Source organism: Fistularia commersonii, chromosome 21 (assembly GCF_037954325.1).
Source record: "Fistularia commersonii isolate RoL2024-O1a breed Wild chromosome 21, RoL_Fcom_v1.0, whole genome shotgun sequence".
NCBI classification, from domain to species: Eukaryota; Metazoa; Chordata; class Actinopteri; order Syngnathiformes; family Fistulariidae; genus Fistularia; species Fistularia commersonii.
Window position 1 is genome coordinate 13829494 of NC_141304.1, and position 13830 is coordinate 13843323.

General features: G+C 44.6%; 1 long non-coding RNA gene across 2 annotated transcripts in view; it reads left to right on the forward strand.

Annotated features, from left to right (window-relative positions):
• Window positions 1–12213, forward strand: part of LOC147222394 (uncharacterized) — a 192907-nt gene extending 180694 nt beyond the window's left edge. For both annotated transcript variants that reach the window (XR_015107755.1, XR_015107756.1), the window contains exon 3: window positions 12032–12213. This is a non-coding gene — a long non-coding RNA (uncharacterized LOC147222394). The remainder of the gene's footprint in view (window positions 1–12031) is intronic.
• The last annotated feature ends 1617 nt before the right edge of the window (window positions 12214–13830 follow it).

Below are 13830 nucleotides of genomic sequence, written 5' to 3' on the forward strand. Positions count from 1 at the left end.
ACTGTAGATCATTCGGGGTTCACGCGCTTCTTAGTGGAGAACTGTGGTATACAGACCTCTCTAAATTGTTTCCATTTCTGCAGAGTTTACATTTCTGCGCTATCTTTCCCTTGCAGCCCTATATTGTGCTGTCATGTATTCATTCCACATTACGTGTCTGCTATGTTACTAATACTAGCGTTGCGCTGTGTGGCATTCACCGCCGACTGCTTACCGCGCAAACGACAACAGAAGACTTTCAATCCTTGAATTGAATTCTCGAATCCTTGAATCCTGAGCGCAAACACTCGCTCGCCGGTCGCCGTCTCTAATTCCCCCGCCGCGAAGCACTAATATAAAGAGCAACGGCGACTATAGGCGAAGCTTTTTAAGAGCCTGAATATTATTCTGGAACAAATCAATCCTGAGGTAGCTCGCCAGGCATCGCAACTGTGTCCCGCGTAACTCTGGAGAAGAAGAACAAACGGAATGAATAAGAAAATGGAGAACAGATAGGGGGGATAGAAAGTGCTGGCCACTGCAAAGTCTCCAAACAAAGAGGATATGTGAGGCGTGTACCTCAAGCCTTTTTCCCCTTGCAAGAAGAGCCAGTAAGCACTTTTCTATGCGCTGGAAAGCTAGCTCTCGCTCTTCGTGTCACATCAGCAGTTTTTTAGCGAAGCTCACAAGCACCATATCCAGGTGAGGGCTGTATGTTAAGGATTTCTTCCTCTCTCCTATCCGTCTTTTTCACCGTTACACTCCTCTTCCTTATCCCACCCCCACCTCGCCGTTTCTCTCATCCTCTGCCAATACGACGCTCCCTCATTCTCCTCTTCTCTGCGCACTTTACAATTCTGTTTCTGTCTGACTCAAGATGTTTCAAAGACTGTATCACTCCTCTCTGTCTCTCCATTCCCTTTTTTTTCCCCTCTCCAAACCTCCTTCCATCAATTCCTTGTTGCCTGCTGTGTCTGCACAGATGTGAGAAGCATTAGCATTCAGACTTTTTGTTGCAACAAAAATACACATATATATATATATATATGTGTATAAATAAATGTATATACATTTTCTACTGAACAAAACAAACAACAAACTGAAGTGTGCGTTATCGTGCTTGAACAAGATGTCGTGCCCGACACAAGGTTTGTTCATGTCACATAAAATCACACCCTTCCACGTATCTAAAACTCAACTCTGTTTGTCTTGTTTGGGCTTTTACCTCAATGGGAAAGTAGTTCATTGCATATGAAGTACAGATTAACCAGATCATATAAAATGCAGGGAGATCACATGCTGCAGATGGTTAGTTCAGTTCAGTTCAGTTCAGTTCATTTCAGTTCAGTTCAGTTCAGTTCATTTCATTTCATTTCATTTCATTTCAGTTCAGTTCAGTTCAGTTCAGTTCAGTTCAGTTCAGTTCAGTTCAGTTCATTTCAGTTCAGTTCAGTTCAGTTCAGTTCAGCTCAGTTCAGTTCAGCTCAGCTCAGTTCAGTTCAGTTCAGTTCATTTCAGGACAGTTCAGTTCAGCTCAGTTCAGTTCAGTTCAGTTCAGTTCAGCTCAGCTCAGTTCAGTTCAGTTCAGGACAGTTCAGTTCAGTTCAGTTCAATTCAATTCAATTCAACTTAGTTCAGTTCAGTTCAGTTCAATTCAATTCAATTCAATTCAATTCAATTCAATTAAATTCAGTTCCATTCAGTTCAATCCAATTCAATTCAGTTTGATTCAATTCTATTCGAGTTGATTCTATTCGCCTTGATTCGGTTTGATTGAACTCAACTTGACTCAACTCGACTCACTTCATTTTGATTCAATTCCATTCAATTTGATAAGATTTGATTCAATTGGATTTGATTCGATTCAATGTGATTCGATTCGATTTGATTTGATTTGCTCCGCTATGATTCAGTTCAATGCAAATGAATTGGTATGATTCCTCTTCATTTCAGTTCAGCTCAGCTCAATTCAATTCAATTCAATTCAATTCAATTCAATTCAATTCAATTCAATTCAACCTATTTCTGTTTATACAACACCAAATCACAACAGAAGTCGTTGTTTAGGTACTTTTTATGGCGCAGGTCTAGGCCCCACTCTTTGTAAAAGAGGTTCTTATTGCGATCAGTTCCTCCTTTTGAGTCTCGTCCAATCACAGTTTCTTGTGTGGAGCAGAATCTGCATGATTTCCACATGGCATCCCACGAACTCTGCATTAGTGAGCTGTCAAAGTCCATTCCATGGCTTGTTTGATAGATCAAATTCTGGCTAATGGAGAAAGGTTAATATTTGAATTACAATTTTGAGGTGAAATAAATTCGTGCCTATTGGTAGAGCGGTATGCTTTCTTCATATCGTGCGTCCCATGGATAATTAGCTGAACCTCCATCGTACCAAAGCGAAGACCAACCGTGAAACGGACGTTTAAATCTCGGGGGTCTCGCATTCTGGTCCCCGACAAAACATTCCCGGCCCCCTTCGATTACGGTGGCCTTTTGGCTTTCGGGCCCCGCAATTACGGTAAAAAGAAGGCGACACACACACACACATGGACACACAAGGATCCCTGAGTGGTTGAAAAGCAGAGCTATTCATGCAATTGGAAAACCCCTGACTGTGAACACCACTTTCCTTGGAAAGTGAAGCTGGGTCACAAATCACATTTTCTGCACAATTAAAGCAGGACTGCTGCTACGTGTATCAGAGCCTCGCTCTCCGCGGGAGCCCAGGGAGTCAGCAGGCATGTCCCCTCCCTCCTTATAATGACAATGTGATGAAGATGGTTTCTGCATAATTAGTTTCTCAAAGTTCTCATTCCGTGTGTGAGGCTGCAGAAAAGGCAACTTTGGCCCGGGACTCGTCGGACTCGTTAGCGCTTTACCAGCGCTTTACTAGTCCGCGCTTTCCTCTAGTCGGCTGTTCGTTCATGACGATAAAGCTACCCTCTCGTAAGCGTGCTGATTATTTTAACGCGTGTTACGTCACGCAAGAAGAGAAACACACTCCGGTGTACCGAGATATTTTAAACCGGGCACTCGGCAAAGATAAACACTGAATTCCAACATGTGTATTAATTGCCGTATTAAACTCTTTAATATAAGTATATGGGGACAGACCTTACCAGTCTTCTTCGGAGTAGTAATTTTGTAATGTCTCGCTTTATAATAACTTACGGGTTTCAGTTCAGTTTCCAGCAGCAATAAAATCCCGGATAGTTACATTATATGACCCCCATTACCACATTTTCTACTGTTACAATACTCCTGTAAGGGGAAACTACTATCTTCGGTGGCTAAAATGCAATCATAGGGGGAGCAGCATCGTCAATCAGCAAAATAGCCCTATTTTCTAAATGGAGTCTTGATGCTGATGGTTCGGTTTGAAGACGGGGACTCGATATTTGTCAGGAGCTGGGGGACGCAGAGATAAGCAGCTAATGGGGTAAAAAAAAAAACAATGATAAGTGATAATCCCCTTTGTGTGTCTGACAGCGTAGAATATTTTAAGTTTAGTGGATGATGGAGGGTCGGTGGAGCAACTTCTGACAATACGTACGGCGGATTTAGTGGAGCAGAACCGCGACGCAACTTGTAGCGGTTGCAGTCATGATGAGATTAAATCTAATTGAGAGCGAATTAAAAACCCACACATTTCCCGCTAACATGAGCGCCGCTTATTCAAAGAAAAGTAAAGTTGATCTCGGATGGAGGCTGGGATCCTCCCCCCCCCCCCTCCTCCGAGCGCGTGAGTCACGGAACGGCCTCCATTATCATCCTGTGCCGCCAAAACGCAGAGAAACATTTTCTCATTATGCTTTTTGTTTAATTAAGCAGAAATTGACTAAATGTGCACTCGAACAAAACAAAACCAGAAAAAAAAAAAAAAAGGACGGCGAAGACTAAATCACCCGTCATTCACGGTGAAAACCGGCTTTGAATTAATTGCAATGTCACCTACTGAGACCGGCGGAAAATTGCGGATTCTTGGGTTTTGAAAAGGTTGTCGTGCGAAGGCTGGTCTCAAAACCCGGCAAACAATAAATAAATAAATCATTGCCTCTGATGAAAAGACTCGGCGGCACAAAAGCGACTGATTTGGGGGAAAACAGAGAGGACGCTGATTAGTGATTGGACCGCGTGCGAAACAGTGGCCAGTTTGGGGATTGGACGGCGCGACACGAGAGCGTCCGCTTGACACTCTGGCGGAGATTGAATCGGGGAAATTTATGAGAACGAGCTACGAGTGGTAGCTTAACTGATTGGAGAGGAAGAGCAGCGGTAGAATTTATTCAAAAACGGATTCTTGATTACCTTTGCATTAGCGAGAGGCGAGTGATATTGTGTCTCTCGTCGTGGGCCGGGAGATTGTGGGAGTCAAGAGCGCATGACTTATTCACTGCTGACCTGGTATCAACGGATTCCTTTAACTTACGGTTTTAGACGGTTCGGGTGGCCAGGAAACCGATAATGAAAGATATCGTACGCATTAAGGTAAGTAAGGTAAGTCCAACCATATTACTTCAACTGCCCGGACCTGCAGATTTGTGCTGTACAACATTCAGAAAATCAGACCCTACCTGACCCAACAGTCGGCACAGCTATTGGTTCAGGCCGTGGTCATCTCCCGCCTGGACTGCTGCAATTCCCTCTTAGCTGGACGACCTGCTTGTGCAATAAAACCACTGCAGATGGTACAGAATGCTGCAGCACGGTTGGTATTCACTCAACCCAAAAGGGCCCATGTTACACCTCTGTTCGTCCAGTTGCACCGGCTACCAGTAGCTGCCAGGATCAAGCACAAGGTCCTGACCCTGGCATTCAGAACCACCTCAGGAACAGGTCCAGCATATCTGAACCAAATGATAAGACCTTATGTTCCCGGCAGAGAGCTGCGTTCCTCTAATACAAACCTACTAGCAGTACCTTTTGCTCGCTCTAAGCGATCTCAGGCAAAACTGTTCTCAGTTCTACTACCTCAGTGGTGGAACAAACTCCCAGAAGCAACTAGACTAGCATCATCTATCTCAACCTTCAAGAAACAGGTAAAAACTTTTCTCTTTCAGGACTTTTTACTGCGCTGATGCCCCAGATCAGGTTGGCAGCAAGTTAGGCTATGCAGTGTGTGTGTGTGTGTACGTTTGTGTGTCTCTGTCCAATAAAAAAAAAAAAAAACCCTCACGAACCCAAGCTTACTGTTCTGTATATTTCCTGTGCATCGTGTATTTGCAAGTGTATTTGCAGTCCCTATGTCCTCTATTGTAAGTCGCTTTGGATAAAAGCGTCTGCCAAATGCAATGTAATGTAATGTAAAAGTAAGGTAATTAAACGCAGTGAAAAAATCCCAACCCGCGCCGCGGCGACAATGTTATAAGTTTTTACATTCACTTTCATTATCATCCCGATGTGATAAAGCGGCACGTGGAATATACACGTTACAAAGAACGCCTTGTCGAGCCTCGCCAATACGCGCCCGAGTCGGGAGCGCCTCTCAATATGACATCTGTGAAGGTAGAGATTAGAGCATGAATCACAAATACGGCTGGCTGCCGCCTGGGATAGCCCTGGAGAAAATGCATGTGACCCGAGCAGGAGGAATTCTCAGGAGCTGTCAGCCGAGATCAAACTCATTTGCAGACCACAAGCTTTGGCGTGCAAACACGCCGCTAACGCCGATCGCGGTGTTCGAGATTGGATTGCCGCGCCCGCTTCCCCTCTCGCTCTCGTTCCCTCCCGGCCCGGATCCGGAATTCAGTAGACGCATATGAAATCGCAGCTGGGGAAATGCATATTTATGAAGCCCCGGTAAATGTCATTCAAATTCGGACAGGCACGCCCCCTTCTTCCGGAGCCCCGCGAACATACGTGGACCCGAGGTGGCCGCACACGCGGGAATACAAATAAAGGTAAAAAAAAAAAAAAAAAACACAGGTCGTAGGATCCGTTCAAGCCACATCAGTTTTACCCTCTCGGCTATCGCCCTCCAGTGACCTTTGGCCGTCCGCAAACCAAATCACACACTCGCCTTTCCTCACCTCCTCTCTCCCCCGGGGGTGGGGGGGGGGAGCAAGTGCATTTCCATACTTAGTGTTTGTGCGCGTTCCCCGCGTCGAGCTCCGTGTGCATCGGATTGCACAGGACTAGCATACGCCGCCGTGCACTACGGGGAACCCATAGCTTCTAACCTATTTACTTTTTAATATTCTCTCATCTGCACCGAGCTAAATCATGTCCTTTCCTAAGCGCATGCAGCAACGACAAGGCGGGATCCGCCCGGAGAGGATACGCCACACACAGCAATGATGGACTGTGTCATAAAGTTGTGACCGAGCTTTTTTTTTTTTTTTTCTGCACCCATGCCTGGAGTGTGTGTGTGAGGAAAATGTATGTGTCTTGTAAAGCCAAGATGGCCACACGTTGAGAGAGATGGCGAGCGGAGAGCCGGGGCGCTTCGGCGATAATATCAACATGCATCGAGCCCGGGAGCGCGGACCCGGCGGCTCTCGGGTTCGTGCAGCCGCTGTGCCTGTCATGTTTCCAGCGCCTCCCAGCAGAAATAACCAGTGCTGGCAGAGCTGGTGGCCGGATGCAAGGAGGTGCCAGTGGCTATAACAGCAGATATATCGCTTATGAGATCAGATGTCTGCGGGGCTGGAGAAGCCATGAGAGACCAAGAAGGGGAGAGAGAGAGATACAGCATCCACATCGGGAGGAAATTGCTTTGCTGCCACCAGCCCTTCGGTAGTAAACACAGCAAGTTAGTGTGTGTGGCAGGCAGTGGATATAATTGTCTTGACATGGACATTGTCTCGATGGACAGCGGGGACGGGGAGTGAGAGAGAGAGAAGGCAGGAGGGGGGAAGGGGGCTCCTGTGAAGTATGGATTCAGGAAATTGGCATGGCGTCCGCACAGTGCCTAGGTAAAAGTGGCTCAACGGCAAGTGGAGAAAATTGTTTATGAAGCTTTTCATCCCTGACCCTAAACGGAACGGTGATTGGTGAGAGCGGATCGGAGAGAGAGGGAGAAAATTGGATGGGGAGGGAGTCTGGCGGAGAAAGGAGTTGAATGAGAAGGCGGCGAGCCGCATATATGCACTGGAAATAAGATGCGGGAAAAAGGGCTGCGGTTGCGGATGTGCTGCAGCCTGAAACAGCGGAGGATCCCGTACACAACCTCATGCACTCGTGTATAATATATCGGAACGGTAACCACGATCCACCGTAGGGCTGGATTCACCGCGCATACCGTATTTTCACGACTATAAGGCGCACATGTGTGTGTTGTAGAGAACACCATGAGAACATTAAAGGGGGAAGTGTGGGCGTGATTGTATATAAAAGAACATATATGTGCTTTATGCAAAACATTGTTGTATAAACAACCCTGAAAATGGCAAAGAGACACGCTTATGAATCACAGTTTAAACTGAAGGCCATCAGCTACATGGGAACATGGAAATCGAGCAGCCGCGAGAGAATTTAAGATTAATGAATCGATGGCTCGCAAGTGGAAGAAGCCGGAAAACGAACTCCGACAGGTCAAGAAGACGCAGCCTGAGTTGGAGGAAAGACTCGAGCGGCGGATCATCGAGCAAAGAACGAGTGGGAGAAGCCTTTCGACGGTCACCATTCGAACTAAAAGCGGTAACGCTAGCAGAAGAAATGAAAATTGGACATTTCCAAGGAGGTCCGTCTTGGTGCTTTCGACTCCATGCGGACCAGGACGGCGGTAGCGGAGCAACTTCCAGCGGATTTTAATGAAAAGCTGGCCATCTTCCGCTCCTGGTGCAGCAAACACATCGCCGACCAACACATCCAGCCCAGCCACATCACTAACATGGGCGACGACCATGAGAACGTTATAGGGGGAAGTGTGGGCGTGGATTGTACATAAAACCCGCGCCCTATAATCAGCTGCGCCTTATGTGTGTGTTAAATACAGTAATGGCACACATAACTGAGACTGCGCCTTTTAGTGCGAAGCGCCTTATGGTCGTGAAAATACGGTACTTTTACATATGCGTTGTATAAAAAATGCAGCTGTGCAGAAGAAGGGCAGATTTTGCGCCGCGCACGTGCGCCGCTAAGCCTTCCCCGGGTAAATCTGAATGCCTTTTAAGGCATTTTTTTTCACGTCCAATCTGATCGCAAAGTGAGACTAATGCGTTTTCATCCATGGTTTTTAATCACCCCTTCATTACGGATACACGTGGGGTTGTGGTTTGGCCGGAGAAAAATCCAGGCTGATATCTGGGGAGGGGGGGGGGCTGCTGCTCTGCCGGGAACCGTCGCCACTCCGTCACCACACATAACAACAAACAAGCGATCTCTTTCACACTCAACACCCGTCGACAAATTTTGTCAGAACTGAACTCGCTAAATGTCTGGTGTGCACGGAAGCCGTGCAGGTACTGAGTCAAAAGTCAAGTCAAAGTCAACTTTATTTTCAATACTGCCGTACGTTTACACATACGGAGCATTGAAATAGCGTTACTCTAAGAGCCACTCTGCAAAAAGAACAAAAAAATTATTAATAATTTATCACGGAGAACAACCAACAACGACGAGTTATGCTGAGGTAGATATGTTTAGGTTTGATACAACACACACCTTCAAGAAATGGAAGTTTTCCCCTAAAGTTAGCAAACTATAACCGTCGTAATCTTGTAGTTATTTTTTTTCCATTCTGTTTTCTTATCCTTGATGCTGTTGCTGTTTCTTTATTTGTGGATGTTTTGTGCTATCTTCTAATTGCCTTCTAATTCTCTATTTATATTCATATTTACTGATATTCTCATTGGTGCGCTGTTATGACAAATGAATTTCCCCTATGGGGATCAATAAAATTTATCTCAACTTATATTATCTTATCTAAATGACTTGCAGTCAGCTGTAGCTGTGTTTTGTTTTTCCAAAAATCATTTTGAGCCCACGGTGGCTAACAAGCAGGAAGTCACACAAGGAAACAATCATGTGGAAATCTTTTTGAATTTTTTCACTTGCAGACGTTTCACCCCTCATCCTTCTTCAGTTCCGGCCTTTCAGAACTGAAGCATCTCAGATGAGGGGTGAATTGTCAGTATAGTGTACTTTTATATTAAACATAAAACATAAAACTATGAGGTATGAAGTGCACACAGATACAAACTGATATTGGACAAAATGACAGAGGAGTAGCAGATGTTTTTTTTTGTTTGTTTTTTTTGGTTACAGTTTAGTGCAAAGGTCAGTAGGAGGTACCATCGTGGTATGTGGTGCAATTACAGCATGATGGTTTTCTCAGTGCAAAGTAGCCGTAGTGCACAAAAAATATATTGATATATTATTACAGTTCAGGACAGAGTAGCTGAGCCATTTAGGTTCTCCTGCTTGTTTTTTGGGTGATTTCTCTTCATGTGATCTGGCGATTGACTGGCGACGGTTTTGTGTTGAACCCCGCTTCTCAACCAATGACAGCTGGGATCGGCTCCCGCCGCCCCGTGACCCCGAGTGCAGGATAAGCGACGGTGAATGAATGAATTTGTTATGCGCGCATCCAAATACGGAGGTCGACTCCGACAAGGGGACCTTTGGAGTTTGCATGTTCTCCCCATGTCTGCGTGGGTTTTCTCCAAAAACATGCCGCAGGTTAATTGGAAAAAAAATCAGGGACATTTTTCCCGAATGAGCGAGTGAGTGGATGGTTGTCTGTTGACTGGGATCGGCTCAAGCATCAAGCAAACGGTAGACAATGAATGGGTGGATGGATGGGCATCCAAATAATCCCAATTTAACATGAAAATGTTAACGCTAAAAAACTAAAAACAACTATTTTCTTCTTGTTATTGGAACTCTCTCAACACTTAAAAAAGCAAATGTTCGGCGCGGTCCTGCGCGGTATCTAGGACAACAGTTGTGAAAACACAGACAACTGACTTAAAAGTCGTGTGTTGATTCTTGTTTTATGAGTGCCGATTTCCTCGGAGGCACGGGATAGATGAAAACATCAAGGTGTGAAATAAATAACACATGATGAGAAGTGTGTAAATACTGCATTCTCTCAACCTCCTCACACGCGGACTCCTCCCCGCACACAAGCGCAGCTTGTCCCCAGGATGAAAGCAGCAACTGGCATGTGAGATAAGCAAATGCCTTTGAGCGGCGTCCCTCACATCCACGCTGTTGCATTATTGATCGTGACTCCTCATAGTACGGGAATTTTTTTACCCCGGCTCGCAGATGCCCCTAGGTTAGCATCAGATGAGCTACTGGTTGCGTTTCATTTCAGGTCCCTCCGTGCTCCACTCTGATTTCACCTCGTTCTAATTGATCTGAGGATCGCTGAAGGAGTGACATTAATGGATCTGGCCATATAGCGGCTTTATTCCAAAAAAAAAGGGGAAAAAGGACGCTGTTCGGTCAGTATTTCAAAGCCTAGATGTGTCATAAAACCTGTGATGCCGGGTTAAATACACAAGCCATATATTATTGAAGTGGAGGAATCCAACTGGGAAAGTATTGAGTGTAACATCATAAGACACGTTTGAAATAGATAACTTCTTCTTCTTCAAAAAAAAAATATCAGTGAGATTTCTGGAGTTTTGCTGACTCCGCGTGTTACAAATCTTACCAGGATTCCATAGCAAGGCATTTTTTGGAAATGCGCTCGTCTGCTGCCTTCCTGAAGGTTGGAGAAGGAGTCTAACGTGTGCAAAAATGACAGAATTGAATATGGACCTCGATTTGGAATTGGTTTTTTTGGGGGTGGGTAAAGAGATAAACTAAATCTTTTCTCCTATTTAGTTAAATGGCCGTTTCGATCCAACATGTTCTGTGGATGAGGCTGGAACCGCTTCCTCAAACCGCTTCTGCTGTTTCTATCCTTCCAATGTCTTGGAAGTTTAGTCTAATCAAGCTAAATATTCACACACTCATTCATTATCTATCTCTGGTGTACATTATATTACATCGGTGAGAGGCAAAGTTCATCCTAGATTTGTCGCCAGCCGATCGCAGGGCAACACAGAGACATATAACCATTCACTCTCTCCTGCACTACTGTATAGTTTAGGTGAACCTACTGCAGGGTTTTGGACGGTGGGATGAACTTCGAGGAAGCCCATTCAGACATTGGAGAACATGCAATCTCCTGTAGGAATTGAACCAGGAACCTTCTCCTCTGGGTTTTGCCTCGCCTGCTAGGGCAACATTTGTCCCTAGAGCCGACCAACTTCTCAATTCTCAGCAACCCTGCCTCATCGCCTTACCAGCCCCCAACCGCCTCAAAATTTGCACAATTCTGCACAGTAATTTATTGATATATATACATTTTAAAAAAAATTGAACATATATCTATGTTCTAACTTTATTATTTTCTATATTTATTTTAATTTATTACAATTTTTTAATTTGTTAAATTTATCAATATATATGCATATATACATGCGTATATGTATGTATGTATATATTTATTTACACACACACACACACATATATATTTCATTTATTTATTTCATTTATGTATGTATGTATGTATGTATGTATGTATGTATGTATGTATGTATGTATGTATGTATTTATTTATCTATCTATCTATCTATCTATCTATCTATCTATCTATCTATCTATCTATCTATCTATCTATCTATCTATCTATCTATCTATCTATCTATCTATCTATTTCTTTTCTTTTTATTTTATTCTTTGATGTCACAATGTGATGCTGCTCCCCCATGTACCCCCCAATTTCCCTTCTGGGACCAATCATTTTTTTCTGATTCTGATTCTTGCTGTGAGGTTGAAGTGCTAACCCCCGGAGTAGAAGAATAGAAGTCTAGAAATTTTGTGGCGTGAATGAATGACATGTGCAAAGGTGATGGTAATTGGAGTGCTAACTGCTCCACAAGCTAAACAGTAGTTTAAAGTGGAATGAACCATTCTGAAGTTCCCAGGGTATTTGCCACCGCATTATTTGACCCAGCAGGTCACAGAACCTGCCCAGCCAAAAATATGGGAAGATCATGAACATGAAAACCAAAAGAAAAACACCAACAAAAAACATCATTTTACTTTCCAGATCCATCACTCAAACGTCATCGCTACGCCTTTACTTCATCATCGTCGCCGTCTTGGAGACCGAGTTGCCTGGAGGACGATGATGGACAACTGGACCACAGACCAATGAGCACCAAGGAAGAACAGAGCGTGAGGGTGCCAATCATGCAGCTCCATGAATGCTAACGCTATGAAACTTCCAGCAGTGGGACAACTCCCTGGACCTACCTACTACATCCAGTGGACCAAGCAAACATCAGACACTGTAGACTGTTGGTATGTGATTGTAATTAAAACCCAACCTTGACTAGAACACATACCATCGTGTGATTTTTGGGAGGTCACAGGGAACTGGCATTGTGTCCCAAACAACGTCTACTGGAGGCGTAGCGAGAACAAGTGATCTGACCCTCTGACCGTGAAGACGCCTCCTCCTCTCGAGCCAAAACTCTGACGTGACTTTTCAACCAAAGTCAAAAATCCTTGACGGCAAGGGATTGCCGAACAATGGGAACCGCTATCAATATGCAAATCTAACAAAACATAGCTAGCTGCTAGTGTTAACATCAACTTTGTGGGCGGATTAGTATTGTGTAATTAACGTAAGCCTCTTAGACATTTGCTGTCTGGGGTTTGTTGTGTGGACGAACATAAGCATCATTATGGGGGATATTATTAGGATTTTGGCGACACCTCTTCGCGGCAATTGGGACTTGTCCTTGTGCGCGGTTGTCCTGCGGCAAAATAAGATTCAGATATAATTCTATTGTGAGTATATATATAATATCTCAGAAGAATGCTGTACATGTAGCGGGATAAATAAACCTCACACTTATGGGCATCGTGCAAAAGGCGGGGAGAATGCAAATAATGTGAGCATTTGCTACTTGCAAAAGAAAGTTCAAACCTAAAAGCATAGCAGTGTTTTCATTTTTCTGCTTCACTTCTATGTGCTATTGGTTGCTCGTAAATGCTCGCTAATTATTTAGCGCTTAGCTTGGATGGCTGCAGATCCGCCATGCAACCAGGCAGCAGGGGTTCAGTGTCTTTCCCGAGGATACTTCGGCATGCAGGGAATATTTTTCAACGTTTTGAATGTTCTCAGCTGCCATTTTCTTTGTTTTGCTGTTCAAAGACGGCTACATTCGAGAGCTACTATTAGCTTTTTCAAATAGCCCGCCAACGCTCTCATTGTTCTATATCCATCCTCCAGTTTTTGCCTGGGTTCTCCTTCCACGGTCTTCTACCCTTGGCCTCACAGCTCGCTGCTATCTTCACAAGTTGGGGTAATCCACTCCTCCCTGTGTGTTTCATGCCCGCTCCACTCAGCCGGGCCCGGGATTATCTCCCACATCCCCCCCTGCGGCCCGGCGCTGCAGCCAAAGGGGATCCGATGCGCTCACCGCGGCGCCCGTTAGCGCCAGATCTCTTTAAGACAGTTGAGGGTTTTTTTCTTTTTTTTTTAACTTTTACTGGTTTAGAGCCGTGTGTGCATGTCTCTGAAGCCTTATTTAATTCTAGCTGTGGGATCCAAACCAACCTTCCCGCAATAATCGTTGGGTCTGACATGCTAACCAAAATACCGCCGCCCTTGGATTGTAATTACTCTTTCAGGGAAATGTTTCAATTTGAGGCTGAATTAAGAATCAGGGTTCCTCGCTTAGCTGATATTGCTAAAGACGCGATGTAATGGAGTGAACGTATGTATGTAAGTGTGTGCTTTTGGAGGGCGTTTGTGCAAATGCATGCATGTGACTGGCTCCGGGCATGCATGTACACATGCCGCCGCATGAGTGTGTATTCTGTATTAAGTTGTGATTG